The 27,789-nt window shown below is 35.9% G+C and overlaps 1 long non-coding RNA gene across 2 annotated transcripts in view; it reads left to right on the forward strand.

The window, feature by feature from the left end:
• Nucleotides 1–27,789, forward strand: part of LOC140612061 (uncharacterized) — an 81,794-nt gene that overhangs the window by 20,233 nt on the left and 33,772 nt on the right. For both annotated transcript variants that reach the window (XR_012013381.1, XR_012013380.1), the window contains exon 3: nucleotides 21,205–21,305. This is a non-coding gene — a long non-coding RNA (uncharacterized lncRNA). The remainder of the gene's footprint in view (nucleotides 1–21,204; nucleotides 21,306–27,789) is intronic.

Genomic DNA, 27,789 nt, shown 5'->3' on the forward strand with positions numbered 1-27,789 from the left:
GATCCAGGGGTCCTGGGATCCAGTTCGACATCAGGCTCCCCATAGGAAGCCTGCTTCTCCCTCTGTGTATGTTTCTGCCTCTCTCTGTGCATCTCTCATGAATAAATAAATAAAATCTTGTAAAAAAAGAGATTTTTTTCATTTATAACACAATAAATTATCAAGCACCCACTATATTCTAGTCCCTGGGCCAGGCACTAAGCATGTATAACATATATAAGACCTTGGTCCTGCCCGCAGGACCCACTCTAGTGGGATAAGACGTGAGAAAAACAGCAACTCAAGCACAATGTGATATATAGCGGAGCAAACAGAATAAGAGTAATTTTAATCACTTTCAGCCTAATAAATTAGTAACTCATTTTTTAAAAGTCCATTCCAAATGAATAGAATAAAATACAAGGTTTAAATCTATAAGAAGGTAAAACCAAGGCTTTCTGAAAACTTTCCACTCAGAAATGAATCATGTTGGAAGAATACAGATACAAAGGCTAGCGCTAAATGAGTTAAAAGTTGTTACATTAAAAAGAACAACAACAACAAAAAGTAGTTAAGAGAGTTGAGTAATTAAGAGAAAGGATAATGGTTTTATGGTTTCAAAGCTTCTCAATTTTAGAAGAGACAGTATACATATTTACATAGAAAGTGTGTATATATTTATATACACACACACACAGAGAAAAAAATACAGACGTGTGTGTGTGTGTGTGTGTGTGGTACACATACACATAAACAGTTAAATGAGCAGGAAGTAAGGCGTTCAGAGTCAAAGAGGTGAGGAGTGTCCTGATTGCCTCTGGGAGTTGGCAGGAAGCACAGAGGCTGAGGATAGGAATTAGAAGTATTTGATAGCTCAGAGGAAAACATAGCACGGAGGGGGAAATAGTGTAAACAGAAAGGTCACGAAATCAAGGCAGGGCACTGGGTTCCCTGGTGGATGCAGACAGGAACAGAGGCTGTAATCCAATAACCAACAGGGTACAAAGTGCCTCCATCACAGAAGTAGCGACCTTGGCAGGAAGCACAGATCATACCATTATGTCCTCATTTTTCTCTTCTGTTGGGAACAGATTTTATGACTAAACTTCAGACAGAAGACATTGTAGAAAGAAAAATTAGGGGGCACAGGCTTTCAGAAAAGGAAGAAAGATTGCCTTGAGTCTTTCACCTAACAGCCTTTTCCTGTAGATCAAGTTTTTTTTTTTTTTTTAAGATTTTATTTATTTATTCATGAGAGACACAGAGAGAGAGAGAGAGAGAGAGAGAGAGAGGGAGAGAGAGAGGCAGAGACACAGGCAGAGGGAGAAGCAGGCTCCATTCAGGGAGCCTGATGTAGTACTTGATCCTAGGACTCCAGGATCATGCCCTGGGCAGAAAGCAGATGCTAAACCACCCAGGGATCCCCCTTTCAGATCAGGTTTTAAGGTTAATGAGGTGTATTCTATTTTGGGGGGATTGGAATATAAGATGTGAATTTTGATATCAATATCTAAAGAACTAGATTGAAGTTCTGATTTCTATTTTTTCATTCAAAACTGATTATCAGAGTTAGATATACCCTGAAGCTAATATTAACAGCTGAAACTTCAGGTTGACTCACTTTAATTGGTCCTTACAAAACACTGTAACTGATTTGGCATTTGTAATTTTGATTCCTTTTCAAATTGCACGGAGAATATAATTTATAATTTTTATAATAAAGACAGCAGATGACCACTGTGGTCACTTCATTGACAGATTTTGTAGGTGGCTCACTTTTTTGCCAGTTCTATGGAGGCCAAATTTCTACTTTCAATGTGAAGAGGGCATGACATTTCAACTAAATTTCTAAAAAACCGAAAAGGACATTTTAATGCATTTCATAAGGAAAACTGACCAATCAATTCTAAAATGCCACGAACTGAAATTCAAAAGTTTCTGAATATTTACTTCAGTTGCTTGGATTCTTGAGGAAAACCGCAATTGCAATTTGTCAGCCTCTGATTTGACACTACATTACCTGGATAGATTTAACTTAGTGTATGAACAAATACATGCAAAATAGATATTTTTGTAAATTTAAAATCTTTACTTTTGTTCTTATGCTACCTTTTATCTTTATCTAATGAAAATTTAATATTCCATTTGACTAGAAAATCGAATATGACACTTAGGGCTATAGGTTACAGGACACCCAAGTCAAAGTGGCATAAATCCTAAGGAAATTTATGATCTTATATTAACAGAATTCCGGATATGACAGAACGGCTCAGCAATGAAAGCTGATGCCATTATCATTTTTCCATCTCAATTCCGTGCTTGTCAACATCACCCTTTGTCATAATTTCAATCATGCTATAATCAACTATATTGCTGTGATAGTTCCATGAGGCACATGACCTCTCTAGTGAAGGAGGAAGACATGATCCCTTCTACGAGTCTCTGTTTTTGTTGCTAGGAAAAGCTTTTCCCAAAGGCTCTTCCAATCAGGACCCAGTTGGTCAGCATTGGTCACATGTCATACCATAGCTGTAAGTTTTCCTGGTGGTCCATGCCTGGCATTTTCAGCCTCTAAACGGGGAGATGGACTCTGCCAGGAGAGATGAAGAGAGTAAAGGGGATAGATCTACGGTGAGAAGTCAAGTTCTGTCACAATTACCCTTCATTAGGAAGGAAAATTAGTTACCTATTTGCTAAATTAGTTACCTATTTGCTAAATCTTGGTTTGATGGAGTGAGATCTTTATTTCTTTTCATCTTTTGGGTATATATTTATGGTTACGAGCACATCTGTACTTTTACCATCTGTGTGTCGCATTTTTTTCTCACCCTCTAGCAACTTCACTTGCCACAAATCTTCCTCCAGAGTCTGAAAAACTTCAGACATTTTTATGTTGATGTAAGTTCCTTTGAGCTGAAGACTTTGGCCAAGTTATAACAAATCCACTAAAGTGTGGACATTTTATATCCCACTTAGGCCAAGTGAGTGGGCGTCTGGACTACATAGCACAGAATGCCAACCATTCTGCATCCAATTGCTTGGGCACAGGCCAGAACAATTGGTGGTTCCTGTCTCTAGTCCAAACTTTGAGCTGCTTCCTAGTAGAGGTCACAGGAGGTTAAAGAATGTTCCCTAAGGACTCTGCTGACCCCTAAGAACTTATTGGGAAATAGAAGACTAGCTCAGGCTTCAGATTTGGTATTTAGCTGGTATCTTTAAAGACTCACATTTATTCAAAATGTCTGGACACTGTTCTTGCACTACAGGTGAAGGTCTAGCTCCATTTCTTATTTCTCCAGAAAACTGTCCATCCACACAGCAGCCCTCACTTAGCTAACCTGAGATTATATAACTCTCTGTGTCACTATTACCCATTTGGTACTTAATCCTATACTGTTCTGCAACATATCTTCTTCAGTTATCTTATATCCAAAGACTTTTTGTGCTTTTTCCCAAACTACAAAATAAAATATTTGCAGCTCAAGGACCGTATTTTCCCATTTCTTTTTTTTTTTTCATTTTCGCATTTCTTACCACACTTTTACTATCCATGTGCCAAAGAAATATATTAAATAAACAACCACACATAAAATGAAAAAAAATTAAGTGGTTATAAGTGCTGTGATAGAAAAGGTCACCAGCCATGTGATGTACAGGGGCACTTAACCTAATCTGCAGCTGAGGAATGTTTTCTCTGAGAAAGTAATATATGACCTGATACCTGCAGTATGAGTAGGAGAAAATCAAAGATAAATACCACGTTCATGTACAAATATAAAGTTGTGGCTGGAGTACAGAGTGCAAAGTGGATAATAGTAGAGAATGAAGCTGGGGAAAAGGTGAGCCAGAGAGTGCTACAATCTGTTCTCCTTTCCAGAATAACAGCATGGAGCTGCCAAACGGAAACTACATTTTTCAGCATCTTTTGCATTAAGTGTGGCCATATGATGCATTTTCCTCCCATGGAATGCAAGTAAAAGTGATGTCCCTGTCTCTCAAACAGGATTTTAAGTCGATGGGTGTCCTTCCTCCACATTTTCACCTCTCATTTTCTGTGCTCCAATGGTAAGAGCAGGATGACTTTGAAAGCTGTGTGACAAAGGTAGTCGCACCACTCTCAGTCCGGGACCCTGAATGAATGCTTGCAGAAGATCTTTTACCAACTGTGAGCCCCTGTCCTGGACTGTTCCATGGAGAAGGACAAACTTCATCTTTAAGTCATTGAAAGTTGGAGGGCTAAGATTTTTGCTAAGATTTTTAACCTGACCAATGCTGGGGAGTTTGGTCCTGATACCATAAGTAATGAGAAGTTATTTAAAGATTTTTAAACTGAGTGATATATGATCAGATCAAATCAGTATTTTGAAAAGATTTCCATTTGCAAAGTTGGGGATATATTGGGTTGAGTGAGAAAGAATTAGGTGAGAAAAAATTAAAACAAACAGAAAAGCTATAGCAGGAGTCCTAGTGAGTAAAAGGTTGAGGCTATGGAAACAGAAGTGGGTGGATTCAGGAGATCTAAAGTAATGTTGGTAAGATTTGTTAGGGTAGCAAATGTAAAAAGTTGAGAGAGAAGTATCTACAAAGATAGCTACTTCTCTAGCTTTGGGCACTGGGAATTGCAGGTGGGCTTCCTTCTGAAAAACAAAAAACATAGAGGAAAGTCCTGAGTTCACATTCATTTGCACACATGTACAAGTAGATGCCCTCATCATATACAGAGGGCAATCACCTATTCCACAAAAATGAAAGGAGAGATGTGCTGTCTTAGGAAGGTACCCCTTTAAAGCAGTTGTGCTAATGGCTGAGGTACTGAAGCCTGAAGTCAGACCAGCTCCTTAATTAAATAGCTAGGATGGCTTTTCAGTTTTTATCTGCAAAATGGGGAAATAATAGTGCCTGTGACACAGGTTTATAACATGGAGAAAATGCAAGAATACATATAAAGCATGTAGAAGGATACTTACCTTGGTAAGAACTCATTCACTATGGCTTCTAAGGCAGCACAGTCACATACTCTTATACATTTTCCAGGGTGGGAAGTGTCATCAGCACATCATGTACTCTTTAGGTGGCAAAGTATATTCAGCTAAAGCACTGTTAATTTTAGAGTGCATGCTTTATCCAAATAAGTTAATTTTATGGGCCTGGCTGGGTCACTGAATTCCACAGACAAAGCTTAACACTAATGATCTAATTATTTTCTGCTCTAATTTTGGCAAGTTTGTTTTTAGCCCTGATTTATAGATACACTCAAACTCCTGATCCTTTCTTCCAGGGCTCCACATTTAACCGACATTACAACAGATAATGTTTTTCCATAGTTACCTAAATCTCAACTTACTTCCAGCAATTCTTAACTCAGTACTCCCTCCACAAATACTTTCTTTATCTAATTTCTCCACTCTTTCAACTTGGTTAAGTTTCATAAATCTTTAAGTATTTTTTCTTAAATGAATCCATAGCTGCTCTAATCTTCCTCTTGTGAGCAGCTTTATACTCAATATCAATCTTATTTCCTATCATTCTTGCCAAAATCCTTCCCATTATCTTTCTGTCTGGTGCTCACAGAATTAGTCTTATCTTGTATTTCTTTCAACGTAAGTAAGAAAGGTGTATGTGTGTCTATGTGTGAGAGAGAGAGAGAGCATGCACATGTGCACATGTGCATGTAGTGGGGGGTTGGGAGGAGGACTAAGGTTGAAAAAAAGATAATATAACAGCAAAACACACAATTATAAATGTAGCTCCTTACATTTATATACACATTATACACCTAAATCCAAATATTTCAATGCTTCTTGGGGGAACTCTATAATATTGTTTCAGGACCTATTTATAAGAGACCCTTTGAGACCCCTTTCCTTGGAGAGAAGGAAAACCTTTTAGCCAGGATTCAATATTCTAACACAGATTCTACTTTTTTGATATATGCCACTCAGAATGTTGGCTAATTCTGTGCCAAAACGTCACCTTTCATTTACACTACCTTCTCATACTAAATCCATGTGAAGTTTTAAAGAAAAATATTCTTGGGATCCCTGGGTGACGCAGCGGTTTGGCGCTTGCCTTTGGCCCAGGGCGCAATCCTGGAGACCCGGGATCGAATCCCACGTCGGGCTCCCGGTGCATGCAGCCTGCTTCTCCCTCTGCCTATGTCTCTACCTCTCTCTCTCTCTCTCACTGTGTGCCTATCATGAATAAATAAAATAAAAAAAAAGAAAAATATTCTTATAATTTCTATGTATATTCAAGTGAATTATACTAAAATTTCAGGGAGTTCCAAAAGATGACAGACAGGGCAGGACAGGGTCTGTGTAGCTCTGATCATCCAGCCAAATGTGCTCATAATATCAGAATAATATCACACCTTTATAGCACAGCAAAAGGTCCTGCCTCAAAAATAAATATTTGATTTTACTCTACAGAAATACTTCAAGGGCAGCTTTTCTTTTTTGAAGGAGATAATTGGCAGATTTCAAACATTGCCAAATTCACTTACTCCCTCACTCTTTCTATTCATTTATGCATGTATTCATTCTTACAGTAAGAACTTTTTGACAATTTTGTTAGAGGGGGGTTAGAAAGATGTGAGATATTTTCTATTTTGAGGACTTTAAAAATCTGCTAGGTAATTAGTAATTTAATTAAATATATTATAGCCAATTAATACATCAATAATAATATAATTTATATATATTAAGAGCCAACATCATGTTAAACCCTATAAAAAACAAGGCACTAAGACAAGTATTATCCTCCCCATTTCTCTGGTAAAACAAAGTGACACAGAAGTTAAGTAATTTATATACTCACCTAACTACTACTGAAGTAGCAGAGCCAAGATTTAAGTGAAGCCATATCCCCCTGATTCTACAGTAGTGTTCTGAATCACTATACATTGGTTTCTACTAAAAATTGTTTTTATCAAAATAAAAGGAAATGGTCATATTCACACAAGATACAAAAATCTAGAGTTTTTATAAAATTAATAACTTGATTTTTCAATCATGTTTTATCTAATCTTTTCTCAACATAGCTATGTTTATAGGCATATTTTCTAGTAGGTGATTCTAATTCATGTAATGATGTATTTTATAAGGGGACTTAGAATTTTTTTCTTTTGTGCCTTTTAAACTCCTATTCATCCTTCAGATTCTACCTCAAAAGTCATCCCCTCCAAAAAACTTTCCCTGAACCAACCCCCAGGCAGCAGAAATCCTTTCCTCATGACTGAACCTTCCTAGCATGAAGTACAGGACTAAGAGTCATAGGGCTGCATCACACAAAGTCATATCTGTGTCTTTCTGTGTGCCTGTCTTTCTAGATTGAATATGAGCACAATAGGGCAAGTCATAGTACAGTTCCCTTTTCTCATAACACCTGATACATTGTTTTCCACATAGTTAGTCCTAAATGAATGCTGGACACTGCTGTTATTTAACTAAAGCAGTGTTCCAAACACAACTATACTCCGGTATGTGAATCCTGGCTACACATATAAGCCAAACTAAAATGTTGGATACAGGAAGGATTTTCTTTTTATCTTTCTATACTTACTTTTAAAAAGATTTAAATAAATAAGATAAAAATAAAAATATTTTATTTATTTATTCCTGAGAGACAGAGAGAGAAAGAGGCAGAGACACAGGCAGAGGGAGAAGCAGGCTTTCCACAGGAGCCCGACATCAGACTCGATCCAGGACCCCAGGATCACACCCTGAGCCAAAGGCAGAGGCTCAACTGCTGAGCCACCCAGGCATCCCACTTTCTATACTTTTCTTGATGTTAGAACAAGAGCACCAAGTAAATGTTATCTAATGGCTATATTTACTCCTGTGTATGGGTATTGAGCTAGTGACTAGAAGGATGTGTGTGCCTAAAACAATGCTTTATAAACGATTTAACTTATTAAATCCTCTAATACATGTAAGTATAAATAAAAGACTCTAAATAAACTAGGAAAAGTCGACTATAGGTATGGAAAATTCACAGGTTTATGCAAGGAATTATTAGACACTCGTTACTTAAGGTGAGGCCAATGTCCTTATTTTTAACACCTTAAGGTACTACACTATAACGCTCCATATGATACGCTCTGTAATCAAACTGCCTGAGCTGGAATCATGTTCTTCATCACTTACTGGCTTAGATATTTACTTCAGTTTTCCATATTATACCCACCTGTAAAATTGTTGTGACAAATAAAAACGCACACAAAGCCCTTGCTGGGTTCCTGGCATACAGAGAGTTCTCTGTACAAATTAGTAATTACTATTAGAAATAAAATCCAAAGTTTCAGGTTTTGTTTCAGGTTACTCAGTATGTTTACTGATGGACTACACAGGACCTAACAAAGCCTCATGAAGCTAATGGAAAACCTAAAGTATAGAAGATGGTCAAAATGGTAAAAATTTTGGCAAATATTTCCCCTTTATGCTGCTGTGGCTCCATGTTCTTTTTAAGTTTTATTTTAAATTTGCAGCACATGATGTTTAAAACTTTCCACATTGTGCGGGGCCTAGTTATGGTGCCTCTTTAGGTTAGAAAATAAAAGATGAATGTTGAAGGATTGGAAGAAATATAATAGAGAGCCATATTTATGGGGAGTATATCAAACTGCCATCCCTAAGGGATCATTGTTCACTTATTCATTCAAATAAGCATTTTGCAACAAGCAGACTATTAGTGAGGCAAGATAAAGGAGTGATTGGTACATGAGAACAATTTCCAAAGTTTCTGAAAGGAAGTAAACACTGAATACATCCATGAAGGATATGTACATTCTAGGCTTAGGTATAAGCCAGGCATCCATCTGTATGCTTGCATGGAGAAATCTTTACCTCAAATTGCAAAATAAAGTTAAGGAAGACCTATTCTGAGACAAAAGATCTATACTCAAGCTTTCTCCTAGACTCTCTCTTTTCCATTCAAGAGGTGGTTCTGAAATAAATTCCCTATAATCATAATCAGAACAGCTAGAAACACTGATGAGATTTATAAGTAGACAAGAAAAAAATATATAATGAAGAAGCAAAGGAACACAACAACTGTGAGAGACATGGGAAATAGGAAAAAAAACAAGAGGAAATGCTTCATGAAATAGATTAAATTTTTGACTATACATTCTCTGTGAAATTAGAGAAACCTTTTCCTCTTCGAAATAAAAGCTCAAAGAGAAGTTAAAGATTCAACAACAAGCTGATATACATATAGTAAAAGAAAATAAGTATTGGATGGCAGATCTTGTAAGAAAAAATAATGATGCCCAGCAGAGATGGCAAAAGTAGTAACACTCAGGTGGTGACGACAAGCTCCCCCAGTGAAAAGTGATTTTTACAGAAGAAGAGGAAAGAAATAGTAGAAGCCACATGGCAGCTGACCAGACGTGTTGGTGAGCATATATGAACCATTTCTGCCACCTTTCAAAATTAACTGTTAAGATTCTGAATTAGGCTAAAGTCCTGTGTTAGTACTGAGTGATAAGTAGTTAGATCACGTTTCCATGAAATAATTCCTGACAAATATAACTGTTTTGTTTGGAAGGGATATTCTAAAACAACAACAACAACCAAAAAACAAAAAACAAAAACCAAAAAACAAAACCTAAAACAAAACATAGAATGTTGTATATTCACATTAATATTTTATCATTTTAGTTTTTGTCTCCAAACACAGTCCCATCATCCCTGGATCTAAATGTCCAAATGCAAAATACTGTCTGATTCAGGTAGGAAGTACACAGCTATATCAGAATCTTTTTTTTTTTTTTTTTAATATCAGATTCTTGATGAGATTTTGGTTACCACCTTAATATAGATAAAATGACCCTGGATACATAGTCAGGAAAGGGCTGCTTCCTACATGTCAGAGTGAAGCTTTAATTAGAAGTATTTACTGCTGGCTCCCTGCTTCCATACAGAGGAAATACAGTTATTGTGCAATATTCATATTTCTCGGAGAAAAGTGAAGATTAGAAGTTTCTCTTATTTCAATAGAAAAGATTATAAAGAGCCAAAGACAGTGACTGGCAGAAATTCAAATGAGTGGGAACGTTATGTTAAGAGATATGGTAAGAGGATGTTAAATTATGGAGAAGTGTTTGTTGTGTTTATTTTTTAACAACTGAGATAGTGTTTTAAGAGAATGAAACATTTCCAGTTATTTAAATGTCTTTGCTCCTCAGCCTCCTTCACCATAGGGGTTATAAACTCTAGCTTCTTTCAAGTTCAAATACGTTTGATCTCTTGGCTTCACTTTTTATTTAGTTGTGTCTTTGAGAAAAGATGAGAGAGTTTTGAAATTTCACAGGGATATCTAGGTGACATGGGTAAGTATCTACTCAGGTAGCAAGTTGGTTGCTGAAATTCAGGAAACCAGGCGCCAAGCATCTGGTATTTGCTATTGAATAGTTTCATACTGAAAGACTTAATGCCATACTGAAAGTTTCATACTGAAACCTTAAGTGGTGAGATTCAAACAAATGCATCCCAAAATCTGAATTTCAAAGTTCTGACCTTGGGTTAATAAGCTTGAATGTAGGCGAGGATGGTATTTTAAAAATGCATGCAGTTTTACAGGCCCAAGCAGTCTTCAACTTTTTGAGTAGCCCAGGGTTGCAGAATGCATCCCATATGAAAAGAGGGCCATGACTTTGAATTCCATGTCTCCAAGCCAAATTTTACAAAGGTCCCTCATTAGTCCATTGCTCTCTATAATACCCATAATCTCTCCCTGGAAATTTGTTACATTTCAGGAGAACTCCAACGTCCACAGAGTCTGCTCAGTAAGTTTAAAGAAAAGAACATAATTTGAACAACATCAATATCTCACATCCATAAGATTTTGATTGATTGATTTTTTTTAAGATTTTATTTATTTATTCGTGAGAGAAGAGAGAGAGAGAGAGAGAAAGAGAGAGAGAGAGAGAGGCAGAGGCAGGCGGCTCCATGTAGGGAGCCCGACTTGGGACTCAATCCCGGGTCTCCAGGATCACACCCTGGGCCAAAGGTGGCACTAAACCCCTGAGCCACCCGGGCTGCTCAAGATTTTGATTTAATCTTGCAAAGTCTCTTTTCTCCCAAACAATTTAATTATTTTGTCTCTTTGTCTAAATATACCTTCTTCTTTATTTAGGACAAATATTGTGAAATGAAATTATCGGGTCAGAGAATACGCATTTTACATTGTGGTGTGCATTGTCAAATTTTCCTCCAAAAAGAGGAAACAGTTATACCTCAACCAGTTTTGCATGAATGTGTTCATTTCCTCACATTCTGTCTATCCCTAAATATTCCTAACAGCATTTATCCTTCTATGTCTTTGTTCTGCCTGTTTTTCTGTTAGGAGGACCCATATTTTTCTTAATATTTTATATAAGAAATATTTTATATAAGATTATATTTTTATATAATATTTAACATTTTATATTTTATATAAGATTTTATATTAATATTTTATATAAGATTTAATATTTTATATATTAATATATATTATATAAGATTGTTTAATCTTAATATTTTATATAAGATTGTTTTTCTGCTGTAAAAGTTGCAAGTATTTTCCTAGTTTGTTGCTTGTGTTTCTGTCTTTTTATAATTAATCTATTTCTATATAGATAGAAAATATTGTTTATGTAATCAGATCTATTACTTTTTTCTTAATCACTTTTCTTTCTGACTTTAATATTAGTTTAGAAAGTCTTTTTTTATACTAAAGAAGGTAAAAAAAAAACTTTCACTATATTCCCTTCTACTTATTTTATTATTTTTAAACTAGTGGTAGCATGGAGCAGTTGCTAAGAACACTGACTCCCACAAGTTTGGATTTGAATTCTGCTCTTTAATTTTAAACTATGTGAATTTCATCATACGACTTTATGCCTAATATGGGGAAGAGAATCTCTATCTCTTGTTATGAGAGTATTAAAGGAAAAAATAACTAGGAAGTACTTGGCATGGAATGTTGTGATGTGCCCCGCATATTATGATTGCTCTACAGATAGATATTTTTACTATTGTTATCTTTTACATTTAAATATTGGATTCAGGGGATCCCTGGGTGGCGCAGCAGTTTGGTGCCTGCCTTTGGCCCAGGGCGCGATCCTGGAGTCCCGGGATCGAATCCCACGTCAGGCTCCCGGTGCATGGAGCCTGCTTCTCCCTCTGCCTGTGTCTCTGCCTCTCTCTCTCTCTCTGTGACTATCATAAATAAAAAAAAATTTAAAAAAAAAAGAAAAATAAATAAATAAATAAATAAATAAATAAATAAATATTGGATTCACTGAGAATATTTCCCTGAGAAGAGAGAAATATCCTTTTAAAGATTTTTCTCATCACAAATCTTTCTGATAGTCCCCTGTGTTCTTCCAAATAAAGTCTTGATTCCTTACCTTGTCACTAACAATCTTTACAACCTTACTTTGACATCGATGCTCAGCCAAAGTCTCCTATTGCTCCTTACTCCCATTCTATTCTCTCATTACACCAATTTATTTACTATTTCTGAATGGAACTTGTGCTCTGATACCTTTGTACTTTCCCCAAATTATTTTTTTTTTCTTCCTGGAGTCTATCCCCTTTTCTTTCCTGAACATATAAAATAATTATTTGAGGCCTAGGTCAAGAATGGCCTTCTTGATGAAACTTCCCATTGTTGCTCCTCCCTGTCAGAATTAATTGTTTTCTCTTTTAATTTCCAGGGGATGTTTACCCTTCTCTTAGCACCATAGTATGCATGGACATTGCTGTCCTCCACCAGCTTATGAATATCTTGTGGGGAATATCCTGTCATGCTTTTCAGAATTGCCTGCCCAGTGTTTGACACATGGAGTGGGAATGGAAAACATTTGTTGACTACAAAATACAATATATAGTTTCTGTCCTATTTATGCACACAAATCACAACACTTACTTGGATCTAATTCCTCATGTAAAACATATTGTGTGCATACATATATGTGTATACTTATATATGTACATATTTTTTCTATGCAAACATTTGCTTATTACATATAAAACCTTGATAGGTTACATTTATAAATTGTATCAACCATGAAATATATTTTTTGGCAATGTCCTCATATTTTTCAGGCTTCAAAATATTAAAAAGAGGCTGAACACTTTCAGAAACAGATACATTCTGTGCAAATTTAAGTTGGCAAAAGTTGTAAGATGTATAGAAAGTAAATGCTGACCTATAGTCATAGGACTTTAGAATGATTAGCCATGTGTTCATATTATTATATCATTTTCATTACTGAACATTGAGATCTAGGATGAACTATAACTGGTCTGCATAAAATCCAGTTAAATTAGCATTCATTGATCACAACTCTGTGCTCAGATACTATCATGCAAGTCACCATTTTTCAGACTGTACTCTCTGAAATATTTGTCCTAGAAGATGTTAAAAAATTATCTTCAAATAAATGAATTCCATGAAATAATAAGTTTGGGGGGTGCCTGGGTGGCTCAGTGGTTGAGCATCTGCCTTTGGCTCAGGTTATGGTCCCGGGGTCCTGGGATCGAGTCACACATCAAGCTCCTTGCAGAGAGCCTGCTTTTTCTTCTGCCTATGTCTCTGCCTCTCTCTCTCTATGTCTCTAACAAACAAAAAAATAAAATATTTTTAAAAAACCACAAAACCATAATTTTGGGGGGATAGCACATACTGATTTCTCCTCTAAGGTAAGAGAATCATTACCTCTTAAACTCCAATTTAACTTATTGTTCTTCAAACTTATTTGAAAACTGAACTTCTTTTCTAGTACATACATAGAAGCCAGATTGGAAAACCTGACAGGTATTATCTCCCTTAATCTTTACAGCAATTTCGTCAACAAGTCCTGTGCTGAAACTCCTGTTTTACAAATAAAGAAACAGAAGGTTTGCCAAATGTCATCAGCTGTGAGAGGACAGAACCCAGGTCTCCTTCTGACTACAGGACTCCTTCCTTATACCTCAGCCTCCTCCTGCAAATGCTTACAACATTGTGGCAATTTCCTTATCTAGGAAAATAGGGTATTGCTCTGGAAATTATAAAACGTATTTTTCTAGGGAAAAATATTTTTCTAGGCTTTGGAATACCCCACTACCACTCTAGCATTACCATCATTGTTTAATATTCTCATTCTTCCCAGACCATCCTACAGTCCTATCTTCTCCACAAGGTCTATTATGACAATTTCATCATATCCTTCTCAACCAAAATGTTGAGGAATTCTCTGAATTTTGCATTCTTTCAGCTGCTGGATATTGCTCATGTTGCTACATAACTATTTCATGTGTGCATGTCCTGTTTCTCTAACATTGGACAATTTATCTTAACCTCTTCATTTATCTAATATCTGTATTAAATCCTTTATATAGTACTTGCTGAATGAATGAATGCATGAGTGCATAAGTGAATGACAAAGTGGATGATGGAATTATGGACACATAGTATGGACAAAGTGCCTCACTATACACCAGTTTGATATCCCAACTCTTAAAACCTACATCTAATGGGGATAGAGTAGCAAACTGAGAGGGAACAGAGTTTTAACTAGTTCGCTGGATCTCAAACTTCAGTATGTATCAGAGTCACTTGGACAGCTCGTTAATCCACAGGTTTCTGAGCCCCAATCTCAGAGTTTCTGATTCAGCAATCTGGCATAGGCCCTGAGAATTTTCATTTCCAACAAGTTTCCAGGTGATGCCAATGCTGCTGGTCCAAAGTCCATACTTTAAGACACAGTAAGCAAGGATAAATTTGACAACTTAAGTCACTGGGTTTGCTATGTTCAACTGTGTGATGGAGCAAGGTTCTTAAAGACTTAGCCTCAGAGTCATTATTTTAAAAATGAACTTAATATACTTAAGTTTCAGAGTTATGGTGATATATTAAATATATATGTTATATGGTGATATAGTATATTAAAAAGAGCCAGACATAGAAAAAGTCATTATTACAGATTAGGTTGCTTCCTTTCCCCCATTCTGAGGAAGTGGCTGAGAGTGCTTCATTACTGCAGACTTCCTTTTCCTTGTCTCCATCAGTTTTAGAAATTTATACTATACTATTCTTTTGTAAGTGTGCCCAAGTCCAATAGCATATACCTTGGAACCAAGATATTGGATAACAGAAGCAATAATACAGACCTCAGGCACAGAATTCATTACTTACAGCCAAAGGCAGTTCTTAGTACAGACTATAGTCGGTTCTAGTTACAACAATTCCTTGCTCAAGTACAGGCTTCGGCTTCAAAACAACTCAGAGACACTGATTGCTTTCTATTTTATCTCCTCATGTAGCAGTGATAGTGCTTAAAGTCATCCCAGATCTGATGCCATTCTATCTCACTCTCTCAAAAGGCACAAAGAAGCCCTATCTTTGCTTTATTACGGCATCCTTTCAAGGGACCCTTTGCTTGAGAAAGAAAAGAGCTGAGCATGAAGCATATTGCCTCACTTAGGAACTTAACCATTAGCAAAATTAATTGTGAAAAGAGAGACTACTGTAGTTTAAAAATTCTCTGGTGAGAGATTTCTCCTAATTTTGAGTAGATGGATGGCAATGAATATGTGCCTCTCTTCAGGGTTGTATTATCAAAATGGTCTCCTTTAAAGTTTTCAAAAATATCTATTTTTGGGGCTATTTTACTGTCTCAGTTGTTATATGCATTTCATATTTTTTTTATTTTTTCATTCCTGATAATCAGAAACTATATTTGCCCAGTTGGGTTCCGAGTTTGAGCCTAAGATATGAGTCACAATGACGCATATTAAACCTTGGCACCTTTAAATTACATAAATCCTCCAAATGCTGGAGGTAGAAATGTCCCTAAGGATCAACTAGCATTGACTGGCATCAAGTCTTCCAGGCTCCTCCAGGAGGGGTTAGAAATGTGACAGAAAATACTTGGGGATCTTGTCATGCAATACAGAGAGTTTCTGAAGGTTGAGTATGACCTCCTACTGCTCTGGAGAGACATTTCACTCCATGTTTGGGAAAATGAATTACTCCCACTTGGTTTAACTTTCTGAGAACTTTTCTCCTCAGGTTTCTGGCAATTCTATCCCTACTCATCAGCACGACAACTGGGCTGAATAAGTCTGAAACACTGTCAGTGATAGATGAGTGGGCTTATGTTTTGGTGACTTTGCTTTCTTCACTTTGGCACACAGCTTCTTTTCATCAAAGAGGTACAACAAACCATGGAGAACATGAAGAGAAAAACCTTTTGTATCTCATTTGACACCAGATGGATCGCCCCAGTGCCTGCCAGTAGCAAGATTGGTCGAATATGAGAAAGGGGAATGAGGATCACCCAGACCTTTTTGTCTGCCCCCAGGCAGCCAATCCTTAGTAGAGGAAATCATAAAATTGTATATATCAGTCCATTCCAGATAAATACTCTCTAATTTCTGCTGATTCTTTTGGTAGGTGAGTAATCCTTTGATTCATCTTTCACTGAATCATAATCGCATTTGCCATTGTAGTTATTCCAAACGGTTTCTATTTCTCATGTTTAGAAGCTTAATCCAACACCTTCCAAATTAGTACATCATTCTCCCTCTAAGTTACCAAGAATATCAGAACAATTTGACAGCAGTTTCCTCAGCTTTCCCTCTCACCGCACCTGTTCTTTAGACTTACCATCCTCTTGTACCTGATACACTTCTGAGAAAGGGGGTCCATCTCCTTCCAAGGCTCTGTGTGTACACTCAATCTCACCCTCTCACACTTTCTTCTTTACTGATTAGCTATTTCTCCACTTTGTTTTCTCTTTCTTTTTGGTTCTAAAAATTCCTATTCCTCTACTTGTGACTATGTATGGCCATTAGTCTTAAAACAACTTTCTCATAACTTACCTCTCTCTTAAGCTCTTACCTAGTCTCTACTTCCTTTCACACTTAAGACTGGCTTACAATCTCATTTCTGCTCCAACTACTGTATTATAACTGCCATATTAAACAGTCTACATCCTCACACTCTGTGTTGAAATGAGCAACGTGAGCTCCTTGGTTTTTTGTTTGTTTGTTTGTTTTTTCTTCTCTAATACTTGTGATGTTCATTGCTGCTTCCAAAATTTTCATCCCTCTTCTGTCTTCTTAATCGGTGTTCAATTTCCTAAGATTTTATGCTAAACCTTATTTTTGCTTTCTGTAATTTACTTTGATTAGTGGTTTTATCTTCACGGTTTGAACTACCTCCACTGAACAAATAAATAACAATCTATCTCCCTGGCCTTCCTCTTTTTCTCAACTCATATACACCAGCTCTTCAAACTCAAAATATTATAAATTAAATGAAATCCTCTTCTAAATCAACCTCTCCTTCTACTTTCCAGTTTTAATCATTCAACACTAATTTTCTGTTCCTGTTACCATCTCCCTCCTAAACAACAACTTCCCTGAGAACTAGTTTGTTCATCTCTCTCTCTTTGAACAACTAAAAAAAAATCCTGGCACATGATCATCATTATATAGATATGTGGCAAATCAATGAATGGAAAATGAATGGATGCATCCCGGTTATCTAGGTTTGAGAAATTCAGTCATTTTTAATTAATTCTTTCTTTCCATTGCCTCAATAATCAAAATGGTGACCAAATCTCTTGAGTACTTTTACAATATCCTTTCTCTTTACCCTCTCTATTCTGACTGCAATTTCTTTGGTGGTTTAAAACTTTCAATTCTTACTTGGCCTCTTGTTTTAGGCTTCTTATTGATCTTCCCAATGGCCAGAAGCAGTTTCTCCCTCCTCTCAATTTCTTCCATACATTTGGGATATTTATTACTTGTACTAAGTAGCAAGGCTATAATGTACATTTTATAATGACTGTCTAAACTGTACTCATCGAAGCAGAAGGTTTATCATGTTATCACTTTTATCTTTCACAGCATTTAATGTGTATTTCCTTATTATTAAAATAATTGGTTAGTAAATAGATGTGAATGAGTAAACACCATGGCCAGAGTAAACTTCTCAAAGCACAACTCTTACCTAGTCACTTCCCTATCATTAAAACCTTTAATGACTCTTCACTGCATACTGAATGAAGTTTAAATTCCTCAATTACAAGTTTAACTTCTACCCTATCACTTACTTCCTACCTGTAGCATAGTCCTAAACCCATTGCCAAGGTTATATCTCCTTCCTTTCTTACACATTCTGTACTGTAACCATTGTAGGGAGGGGAAAACTTTATTGTCTTAGGTTCTTAGCTGACCTCCTTAACAAAAAAGGCAGATTAACAAGACAAAAACAGTTTATTAATGTGTGTGATGCAAGTCACACAGAGAAATCTTGAAAAAAGTAACTCAAAGTGGCATTTAGAACTCCGGCTTATATAACCATCTTCAACAAAGAATAATAAACATAGATAATAACAGCAGAAAATAAAGTTTCATGCTTCCAAGAGCAGCAAACTGTGGGAAGGTAAATATATGGTGGCAGGAGTAATGGAGTAAGATTTGTTTGCAGATTCTTCTGGTACCTCTGTGCTGCTGAAAGCAGTAAAAAAAGAATTTACCTTCTGCTGTCAGGCAGAAAGGGAGATGATAGAGATTTTCCCACATTTGCTGCTTCATAATTGTCTTCAGCTCAAAAATTTTTTGTGTCAGAGGCATAAATATAAACAGTATCATTTGCTCCCAAGTAGAAAGAGAAAAACCTAGGACATTCTCTAGGCATCACAGATATTGGTCTCATTGGATGTAATTTTTGCATCTACTGGAAGCCCTTTACTACATCGCTAAGGCTGTATCAAGCCAGTTGCACAGATGTGGCCCTTGTTGTTCAAATGCTTACAACCTGAAACTTTAATTCATAGTCCTATCTTAGGATCTGCTGAGATCAAAAGTTTTGCCTGCCTCTTCTCTACTCAGGAAACCATTAATTAACACCTCTTCACAAACAAAGCTTACTCTGACTTTCCTTCTGCTTCATTTTTTCTTTTGTCTTATGATCCTCCTGACATAAACAGGTAGGATCAAAAGCTGCACGAGTTAGTTATCTTCCATAACCACCCTTAAGTCTACTCTGGTATTTATGTCTCTGCCTACCAGACAAGAGTTTCCTTTCTACTTCACCCAAGAGTGTATTCTATTGTGTATTAGAGCTACAAGGATGCAAGCTGACACTCTGGATAGGATGCTAAACAATGTCAGGGAAACACTAAAAAGCATCCTATTGAGAAAATCATCTACTTACTAAAGATTAGAAGCACATATGCAAGCCAAACATGCCCAAGTAGGAAGGAGATACATTAAAAAGGGAGGTCAGAGGGTATAGGGGTGAGTGACTAAAGGAAATAAATAAATAGAAATCAAGTGACTCAGAGCCAATGAATTACCTAAAGCCAATGAAAATAAAACAGCACACATGAAGTCTGGTGATTATGTAAAAGTTGGAAAGTTATGTGTAAGTCTAGAACTTCTTTAATTCAAATCCTATTCAGTTCTTCTGAAAATAATCTTTTATTTTCAAATCTTCGACTTTGAGCATAGTTGGCTCCTTTTCATTCACTTATAGAACAGACATTTATATGAACACTGTACTTTTCAATGATGACTAATCTAAGAAAAGTAAAAGGGGCCACTAGCTTAGCAGTGGCTGCCAGATGGCAGCTGGGACACAAACACCCCCAGGCATCACAAGGAAGTAAAAAGAATAGTTTATTGCAGGTGATAACACCACTTAAAGCAATGCAAATCATGACTAACAGATTTGAGAATAGTGTGGATGCTTGCTTAGCATTAACTGAGACCTAAATAAAATCAACTCTGAGTCATCAGGGGAAATTAATGACACTTAAATCTATTCTTCTAAAATGAAGAGACTAAGGCATTCCCAGATTGTAGCTAATGCTTTTGTGCCCCAGAAAAATTAGCTTGTAATCCTCTGAAAAGGCTATGAATAACTCAAATGAATATAGTCTTAGTTCAATTTAGAATTAAATTTCCATATACAGTTCTGCTGGCATCTGTGCTATGCTGGCCTTTAGACAGTGCCTTATTTAATTTGCTCATCTATCTATCTATCTATCTATCTATCATCTATCATCTATCATCTATCTCTATCATGTCTTTATTTAATGGATATAATAGCATGCTTCCATGTTTCTGGTTGTGGGTTAATTTCTACCAATGAGATGGTCTTATATGTAATTTGAAAGATAAAATATAGAACTCAATTTTCCTTTGCCAGAGTTGAAAGCCACAAAGGCCCTAGCAGATAGGATTTCTTACAAGGGCCATTCCCCTACCATTCACCCACATTGGGGGTGTGGTGGCAGATGAGACACCATTTTTTGCATTTTCCTGACCTCTAGTGGCAGCAACTTCATTACTTTCTGGATAACATTTGCATCTGTGACCAAAACCAGTAATAGGTACCTCACATTTGCTTCCGTGGTCCTTCCAACAGTACTGTATGCACCCAACTCCCTGTATTCAGTCAATTTCATTTGAAATAACTGGAAGGGTTCTATTCTAAATGAACCAGTCCCATACTCCACTCCTATGGTTAAAATCTTAGAACATTTTCTCACAATAGTATAAAACCACATTTTATTTACCCATCCATCAGCGGATAAGTATTTGAATTGTTTTAATTTTTTGGCTATTATGAATAACGGTTCTATAAACATTCATGTACAAGTATGGTTCTATAAACATTCATGGCATTTTTTCAGTTCTCTTGGATATATACCTCAGAGTGGAACTACTAAATCATATGGTAACTATACGCTTAATCATTTGAACAATTTCCAGACGATTTTCCAAGGCACCATTTTATATTGACACTACCGGTGAGCGACGGGTCCAGTATTTCCACATTCTTGTCAATGCTTCTTACTATCTGTATTTTTTACTATAGCACCCTAATGGATGTGAAAGTATATGATAACGGTATTCTGACTCGCATTCTTTTAATAGCTAATTATGTCGAGCTTCATTTTATGAATTTTTTAATCATTATATGTCTTTTGGCCCTTTTTAAATTTATCTTTCCTATTAGGCTATTTCTTTTTATTATTAGGTTGTAAGAATGCTTTGTATATTATAGACCCAAGTGCCTTATCAGATAGATAATTTGCAAAATTATCACAGCTAAGAAACTGCCTAATCTAAGGCTACAGAAATTTATGCCCACATTTTCCTCTAAGGATTTTGTACTTTTAGGTCTTACATTTAGGCTTTTCATCCATTTCAAAGTGATTTTTGTTTTGTTTTGTAGATGGTGTGAGCATTATTCCTTTAACAGTGGATACCATTTGTTGAAAAGACGTTCTTGTTCCATTTATCTGTCTGGATACCTCTATACAAATTTAACTGACTGTAAGTGTATAGGTTGCCTTCTGGATTTTCAGAGGTTTGTGGTTTTTTTTTTTTTTTTTCCTGTCGATCTATATGTCTATCTTAATTCTATTATCATACTGTCTAGATTATTGTAATTTCATTTGTAAGTTTTGAAATTGTGAACTGAGTTCTCCAAATTTGTTCTTTTTAAAGTTTTTTTTTCTATTCTCAGTCTCTTGAACCTGCATATGAATGTTAGAGTTAGCTTGTCAATTTCTATAAAGAAGTCAGATGAGATTTGATAGAGACTGTGTGGAATCTGTAGGTCAATTTGATGAGTATTGCCATCTTATTTTTCTTTTTAAATTTTATTCCTTTATTCATGAGAGACACACACAAAGAGGCAAAGACATAAGCAGAGGGACATGTAGGCTCCCTGTGGGAAGCCCGATGCAGGACTCCATCCCAGGACCCTGGGATCACACCCTGGGCCAAAGGCAGACGCTCAACCATTGAGCCACCCAGGCATCCCAGGAGTATTTCCACCTTAGTATTAAGTGTTCAAATCCATGAATGTGGGGTGTCTTTTGATTTATTTAGGTTACTTTCACTATCATTTGATAGAAGTTTTTTTTGTTTGTTTTGTTTTAGATTTCAGAATATACATTTTGAACTTTTTTTTCAAAATTTATTCCTAAACATTTTTGACAGTATTGGAAATAGAATTGCTTTCTTAACATTAACTTTGGTTTGTTTATTGTTACTGACTAGAAATATAATTGATTTTGTACACTGACCATATATTCTGGTAACCTTTCTAATTTCATTATAAGTAATAGTTTTTTAAATGTATTTCTTAGAATTTTTTAAATGTACAAGATCATATCACTTGCAAATAAAGAAAGTTTTTCTTCTACTTTTCTAATCTGGGTGCCTTTTATTTCATTTTTTTGCTGAACTATCCTGACTAGAATCTCCATTACATTGTGCTATAGAAGTTGTGAGATAAACTTGTTCCTTGTCTTGGAGAACAAAACAATCTTTCACCATTTAGTTTGATATTACCTGTGGGTTTTAGTCAATTCGATTTATCAGGTGAGAAAGTTCCCTTATGGAATAACAATTTGTTAATTTTTTTTTTCATGAAGGGTGTTGAATTTTTCAAATGCTTTTTTTGGTGCCTATTGAGATAATTGTGTGATTTTTGTCTTTTATTCTATTATGTGGTATATTACATTAATTGGTTTTCAAGATATTCAGTTAACCAATAAAAACAAGACTCATTTGATCATAGTGTTATACCTATATATACTTATGTTTCTGCATTTTGTTGAGGATTTTTGTGTCAATATTTATAAGAGACAGTGGTCTGCAATTTTCTTTTCTTGGGATGCCATTATCTGGCTTTGGTATCAAGGTTAATACTGACCTCATGGAACTAATTTTTTCCTCTTCTTCTATTTTTGTAAGAGTTTGTAAAGATTGGTTAGATTGTTATTCTACAATTAAATTATTTTCTAGTAATTAACTTCTTTAATCAATTCAGAAGTTGGTTGGATAGAATGAGGCAGCAAAATAAACTGATTTTTTTTTTTACACTAACAGCTAACGAAGATTTTGTTTACACTAAAACCTAAGCAATTGGACCAGTATTTATGAAGTAATGATCTTAAATCACTAAATTGGAATATTATTCTTTAATAATACTAAATTTATAGATTAATCAATCAAAAATTGCTTAGCTAACCCTACTTTCTTTTTTGTCTAGATTGTCTAGGTTGTGGAGTCATTCCATGAAGAATCTTCATAGACTTCCTGGCTGCGATAGTAGTATTGTTGTAGAGGCAATGTCTGTGTAATATTGTGTTTCTCAATCTTATTTAGTATCTCAATCTTATTTAGCTATGTAATTAATATAATTCTATCTTATATCCTATTTCATGTCAACTCTAGGATTTTCTCAGTCTTTTATTCCTACATCTGCATCTTCACGGATAACACATTTGACATTTTTTAAAAATTTTTTATTTATTTATGATAGTCACAGAGAGAGAGAGAGAGAGGCAGAGACACAGGCAGAGGGAGAAGCAGGCTCCATGCACCGGGAGCCCGACGTGGGATTCGATCCCGGGTCTCCAGGATCGCTCCCTGGGCCAAAGGCAGGCGCCAAACCACTGCGCCACCCAGGGATCCCCACACATTTGACATTTATGGAGCAAACGATGAACAATACATTTGTCAAAACCCATAGAACTATACAACACAAAGAGTGAATTCTAATGTAAACTTTGGATGTCAGTAATAATATATCAATATTGGCTCATAGATTGTAACAAACATTCTATATTAATTGACTAAGATGTCACTAATACATTATAATGGAGGAAAGGGAGTATTTGAGACCTTTTTATACTTTCTGCTCAATTTTTCTGTAAACCCAAAACTTACTTTAAAAAACATGCATTGATTTTTAAATTAAAAAATTCCTACAGTTTGTCACCCAGGCATACATTTCATTAAGCTGTCCATTAGAAAAAACAGCTCAACTAAAAATGCATACTTACAAGTCAGAGGTCCTAGTTTTGTAACACTGAAGTAGAAATATATAATTTTTAAACTTTATTTTAATATAATTTAGGTTAACCAAAGAGTTATATTTGTATGGAATACAAATAGTTCTTAAATATCCTACACCTAGATCCCCTTCATATTGACATCTTACAATATGATGGCATGCTTATCAAAAGGAAGAGGTTATTGGTACAACACTATTAAATAAGCTATATATTTTATTTGGATTTCACTAGCTTTGTTTTCCTAATGTCCTTTTCTGGTCCAGGATACCATATTACATTTAGTTTCCATATTTCTTTGTCTACTCCAGTCTTGATAGTTTTACTATGCTTTGTTGGTTTCCATGACCTTGACACTTTTGAAGAATACTGTTTTAACATTTCATAAAATGTTTCTCACTTTAGGTTCATGTGGTAGCTTCTTATAATTAGAACGGGGTTATGTTCTTTTTGGTTTTGTTTGTTATAGGTTTTTTGTTTTGTTTTTGTTCTTGTTCTTGCAAAACTTCTAGAGAACAAGTGCCCCCCTGCTCACTCAATGATATCGAGGAGTACATGAAATTAACATGACTTATTACTGGTGATATTAATTTTGTTCATTTGGTTAAGGAGATATATTCAGGTTTCTCTACTATAAAATTATTTTCCACTTTCTGTGCTCTATTCATTAGAAATTAGCATTAGTCCAGCCCACATTCAAAAAGCAGATGAATTAAGTATAGAGTAAATTTTAAAACAATGTTTTAAACACCTGTTCTCTCTATAGCTTCTGAATGGTGTCTTACTTGACTGACCATGTATAGCATGCTCATTGTATTTGAGTTTTGCCACTGAAGGGTGAGGCCTAGCTGTGAGGGGCTCACAGTATATCTCACATTTGCCTTGATAGTTAAAGTTTGGTGTCATTTCCACAGCCATTTTGCATGGTGTGATAATAGAGATAATGGGCAGAGAGTGAGCTTTTCTTACTTTTCTAGATAAAAGTGTTGGTTCATTCTGGTCATTCTAATTTTTTTAATATTTTGGTATTCATCAAATTTTCTTCAATATGCATGAGTGACTTTCATAACAACAAATAGGGATATAATATAAAAATAAACAAAACAATGGGTTTATGCAAGTAATCTATACTAATGGATTTGAAGCCTGAAATAGAATAGACAAAAAGCATCAATCTTAAACATTTTTTCTATGACTAAAAATATGGACTGGTTTTGGTAGTGTTGTTTCTCTGATGCTCTTTGCTGAACGTTTTACATTCTGTCCAGTTGTCTAGGTTTGTTCTCACTGCTGCCACTTATAGGAGGGTGAAGGATTAGTGGATGCCAATTATAAAATAAAGAATACAAATTTCCAAAGGAAATGAAAACTTGTGAAGTGGATGGAACCTAGATTATGTTGCTTTTTACCTAATAAATGTGTCTTGAATTCAGCCTCTTTTCATCATCATGTTCTATGCCACAGAATTATTTCAAACCATTGTTGCCTGCCACTTTGCAATAGTCTAGTGGGTTCTGTCATTACTTACTGCTGAGTTAGGACACAATTACAAATTGTGGTGAGGTTTAACTCTAAATTCTAACATCTAATGTCACTTCCTATGGTGGGTTGAATGGTAGATCCTCCAAAAGATATGGCTATATACCAAGACCCATGAATGTAACATTATTTAGAAAAAAAGATCCTTTGCAAATGTAATTAAGGATCATGGGATGAGATAATCCTGGGCTATCCAGGTGGGCCCTAAAGCCAATGATACATATCCTTATAAGAGAAACATAGAATTGAGAATACAGAGAAGAAGAAAAGGCCATGCAAAGATGGAGGCAGAGATTGGAATTACACAGCTATGAGTAAAGAATGCTTGGAGCTACCACAACCTAGAAGAAGATAAAAAGGATTCTCTCTCAGACAGAGTCTTCAGAGGGAGTGTGCCCCTGAAAACATTTTGATTTCAGACTTCTGCCCTGTAGAATTGTGAAAAAATAAATTTCTGTTCTTGTAAACCACAAGTATAAGATAATTTGTTATAACAGTTGTAGGAAGTGGATATACTTTCAATTTATAAGTTCTTGTTAGATCCCTGTGATCTAAAACTGCTTTTCAAACTTGGAAACTCATAAGTTCTTAAGAATATTTCTATAGGCTCCTGAAGTCTAAGGACCCTATTTTGAGAAATGTTTCAAATTCTTGTCACCATTTGTTTTTGTATTCAATGAGTATTGCCTATGTACCAGACATTGTGTAGTCCTAGAGAGTACATCAGAAACAAGACTGATAGAATCTCTACTCTTTTCAAGTTTATATATTCATAAATGGAATGCATAAGATAATTGTAGATAGTCATAAAGACTAAAATTAAAGCATAAGCTGATCGGATGGGATAAAGTATAAACAGAGTTCAAGAAACTTCTACTTTCAAATGAGTGATCAAAAGTCATTGAGGAGGGGCACCTGGGCAGCTCAGTGGTTGAGCCCGGAGTCCTGGGATCCAGTCCGGCATCAGGCTCCCACAGGGACCCTGCTTCTCCCTCTACCTATGTCTTTGCCTCTCCATCTCTCATGAATAAATAAATAAAATCTTTTTTTTTTTTAAGTCATTGAGGAGATGAAATGGATAAAATTAAGCAGCCACGTAAGCAAAGTGAGAAGACAGCATTCTAGATAGAGAGTGGTGGGAGATTAGAAGAGAAAGGTATTTGGAGCCAGATTCTGGAAAGCCTTGTAGGCACTGTTGAAGTGTATAGACATGAGTCTAGGAACAAGGCACAATCATCAGTGAGTTTTAAGCTGGAGAGTGAAATGAGGTGATTTCCTTTATAAAAAAAAAAAAAATCACTCAGCTACTCTACAGTAAATTGATGTGAACTCCTCAATCAGAGCATCAAGTTGGAAGCAGGAAAGTGAATTGGAATCTCAGAGTAGAGATGAGTGGAGGTGGAAAGAAGTGGAACAATGAGTGTCATATTTTGAAGGTACAATTAATAGAACCCTTCATTGGACTGGATGTAAAAAGTGGGGGAAAGAGAAATTGGCCTTACAAATCTGGATGAATAAGGTAGAAAAGAGATAGGGAAGAACGGATTTGAGATGGAAGAAATTAAGAGTTCTGGTTTGGACACAGTAAATTTGAAATACTTTAGACATTTAAGTAAAAATGATATGTTGACATTTGGATATCCAAATTAGTTGAAATTCACTGGAGAGGTCAGGACTACTGGGAGTCATTAGCATAAAGATGATGGTTAAAAACATGAAATTGGATTAAATTAACTTCAGAAAAAAACAAACAAGAATAAGCAAAGAGAAGGGAACAGAAGAGAGAAGGGGAGGGTAGAGAGAGGGGAGAGGAAAGTAGAAGAGACAAGATGATGAGCCCTAAGGAATACTCACATTTAAATATTTTATTTATTTATTATTTATTTATTTATTATAGCCACAGACCAAGAGAGAGGCAGAGACACACACAGAGAGAGAAGCAGGCTCCATGCACCAGGAGCCCGATGTGGGATTTGATCCCGGGTCTCCAGGATTGTGCCCTGGGCCAAAGGCAGGCGCCAAACCGCTGCGCCACCCAGGGATCCCAGAATACTCACATTTAAATTCTTGCAGATTAGGGGCAGCCCTGGTGGCTCAGCGGTTTAGCGCCACCTTCAGCCCAGGGCATGAACCTGGAGACCTTAGATCGAGTCCCAGGTCAGGCTCCCTGCATGGAGCCTGTTTCTCCCCCTGCCTGTGTCTCTGCCTGTCTCTCTCTCTGTGTCTTTCATGAAAATAAATAAAATTAAAAAATAAATTCTTGCAGATTAGGAGGCCCTTTAGTGTAAGAGAAATCCTGTATAATATAGTATCAGAAAACACAGAAACAAAGAGAAGGAAGTGTTTTGCTATGGAGTGAGTTTTCAACTCTACTGTATGCTGTTGGAAGTGTGTATAATGTGAAGAAAAAA

The sequence above is a fragment of the Canis lupus genome, chromosome 20 (genome assembly GCF_048164855.1).
Source record: "Canis lupus baileyi chromosome 20, mCanLup2.hap1, whole genome shotgun sequence".
Taxonomy (NCBI): domain Eukaryota; kingdom Metazoa; phylum Chordata; class Mammalia; order Carnivora; family Canidae; genus Canis; species Canis lupus.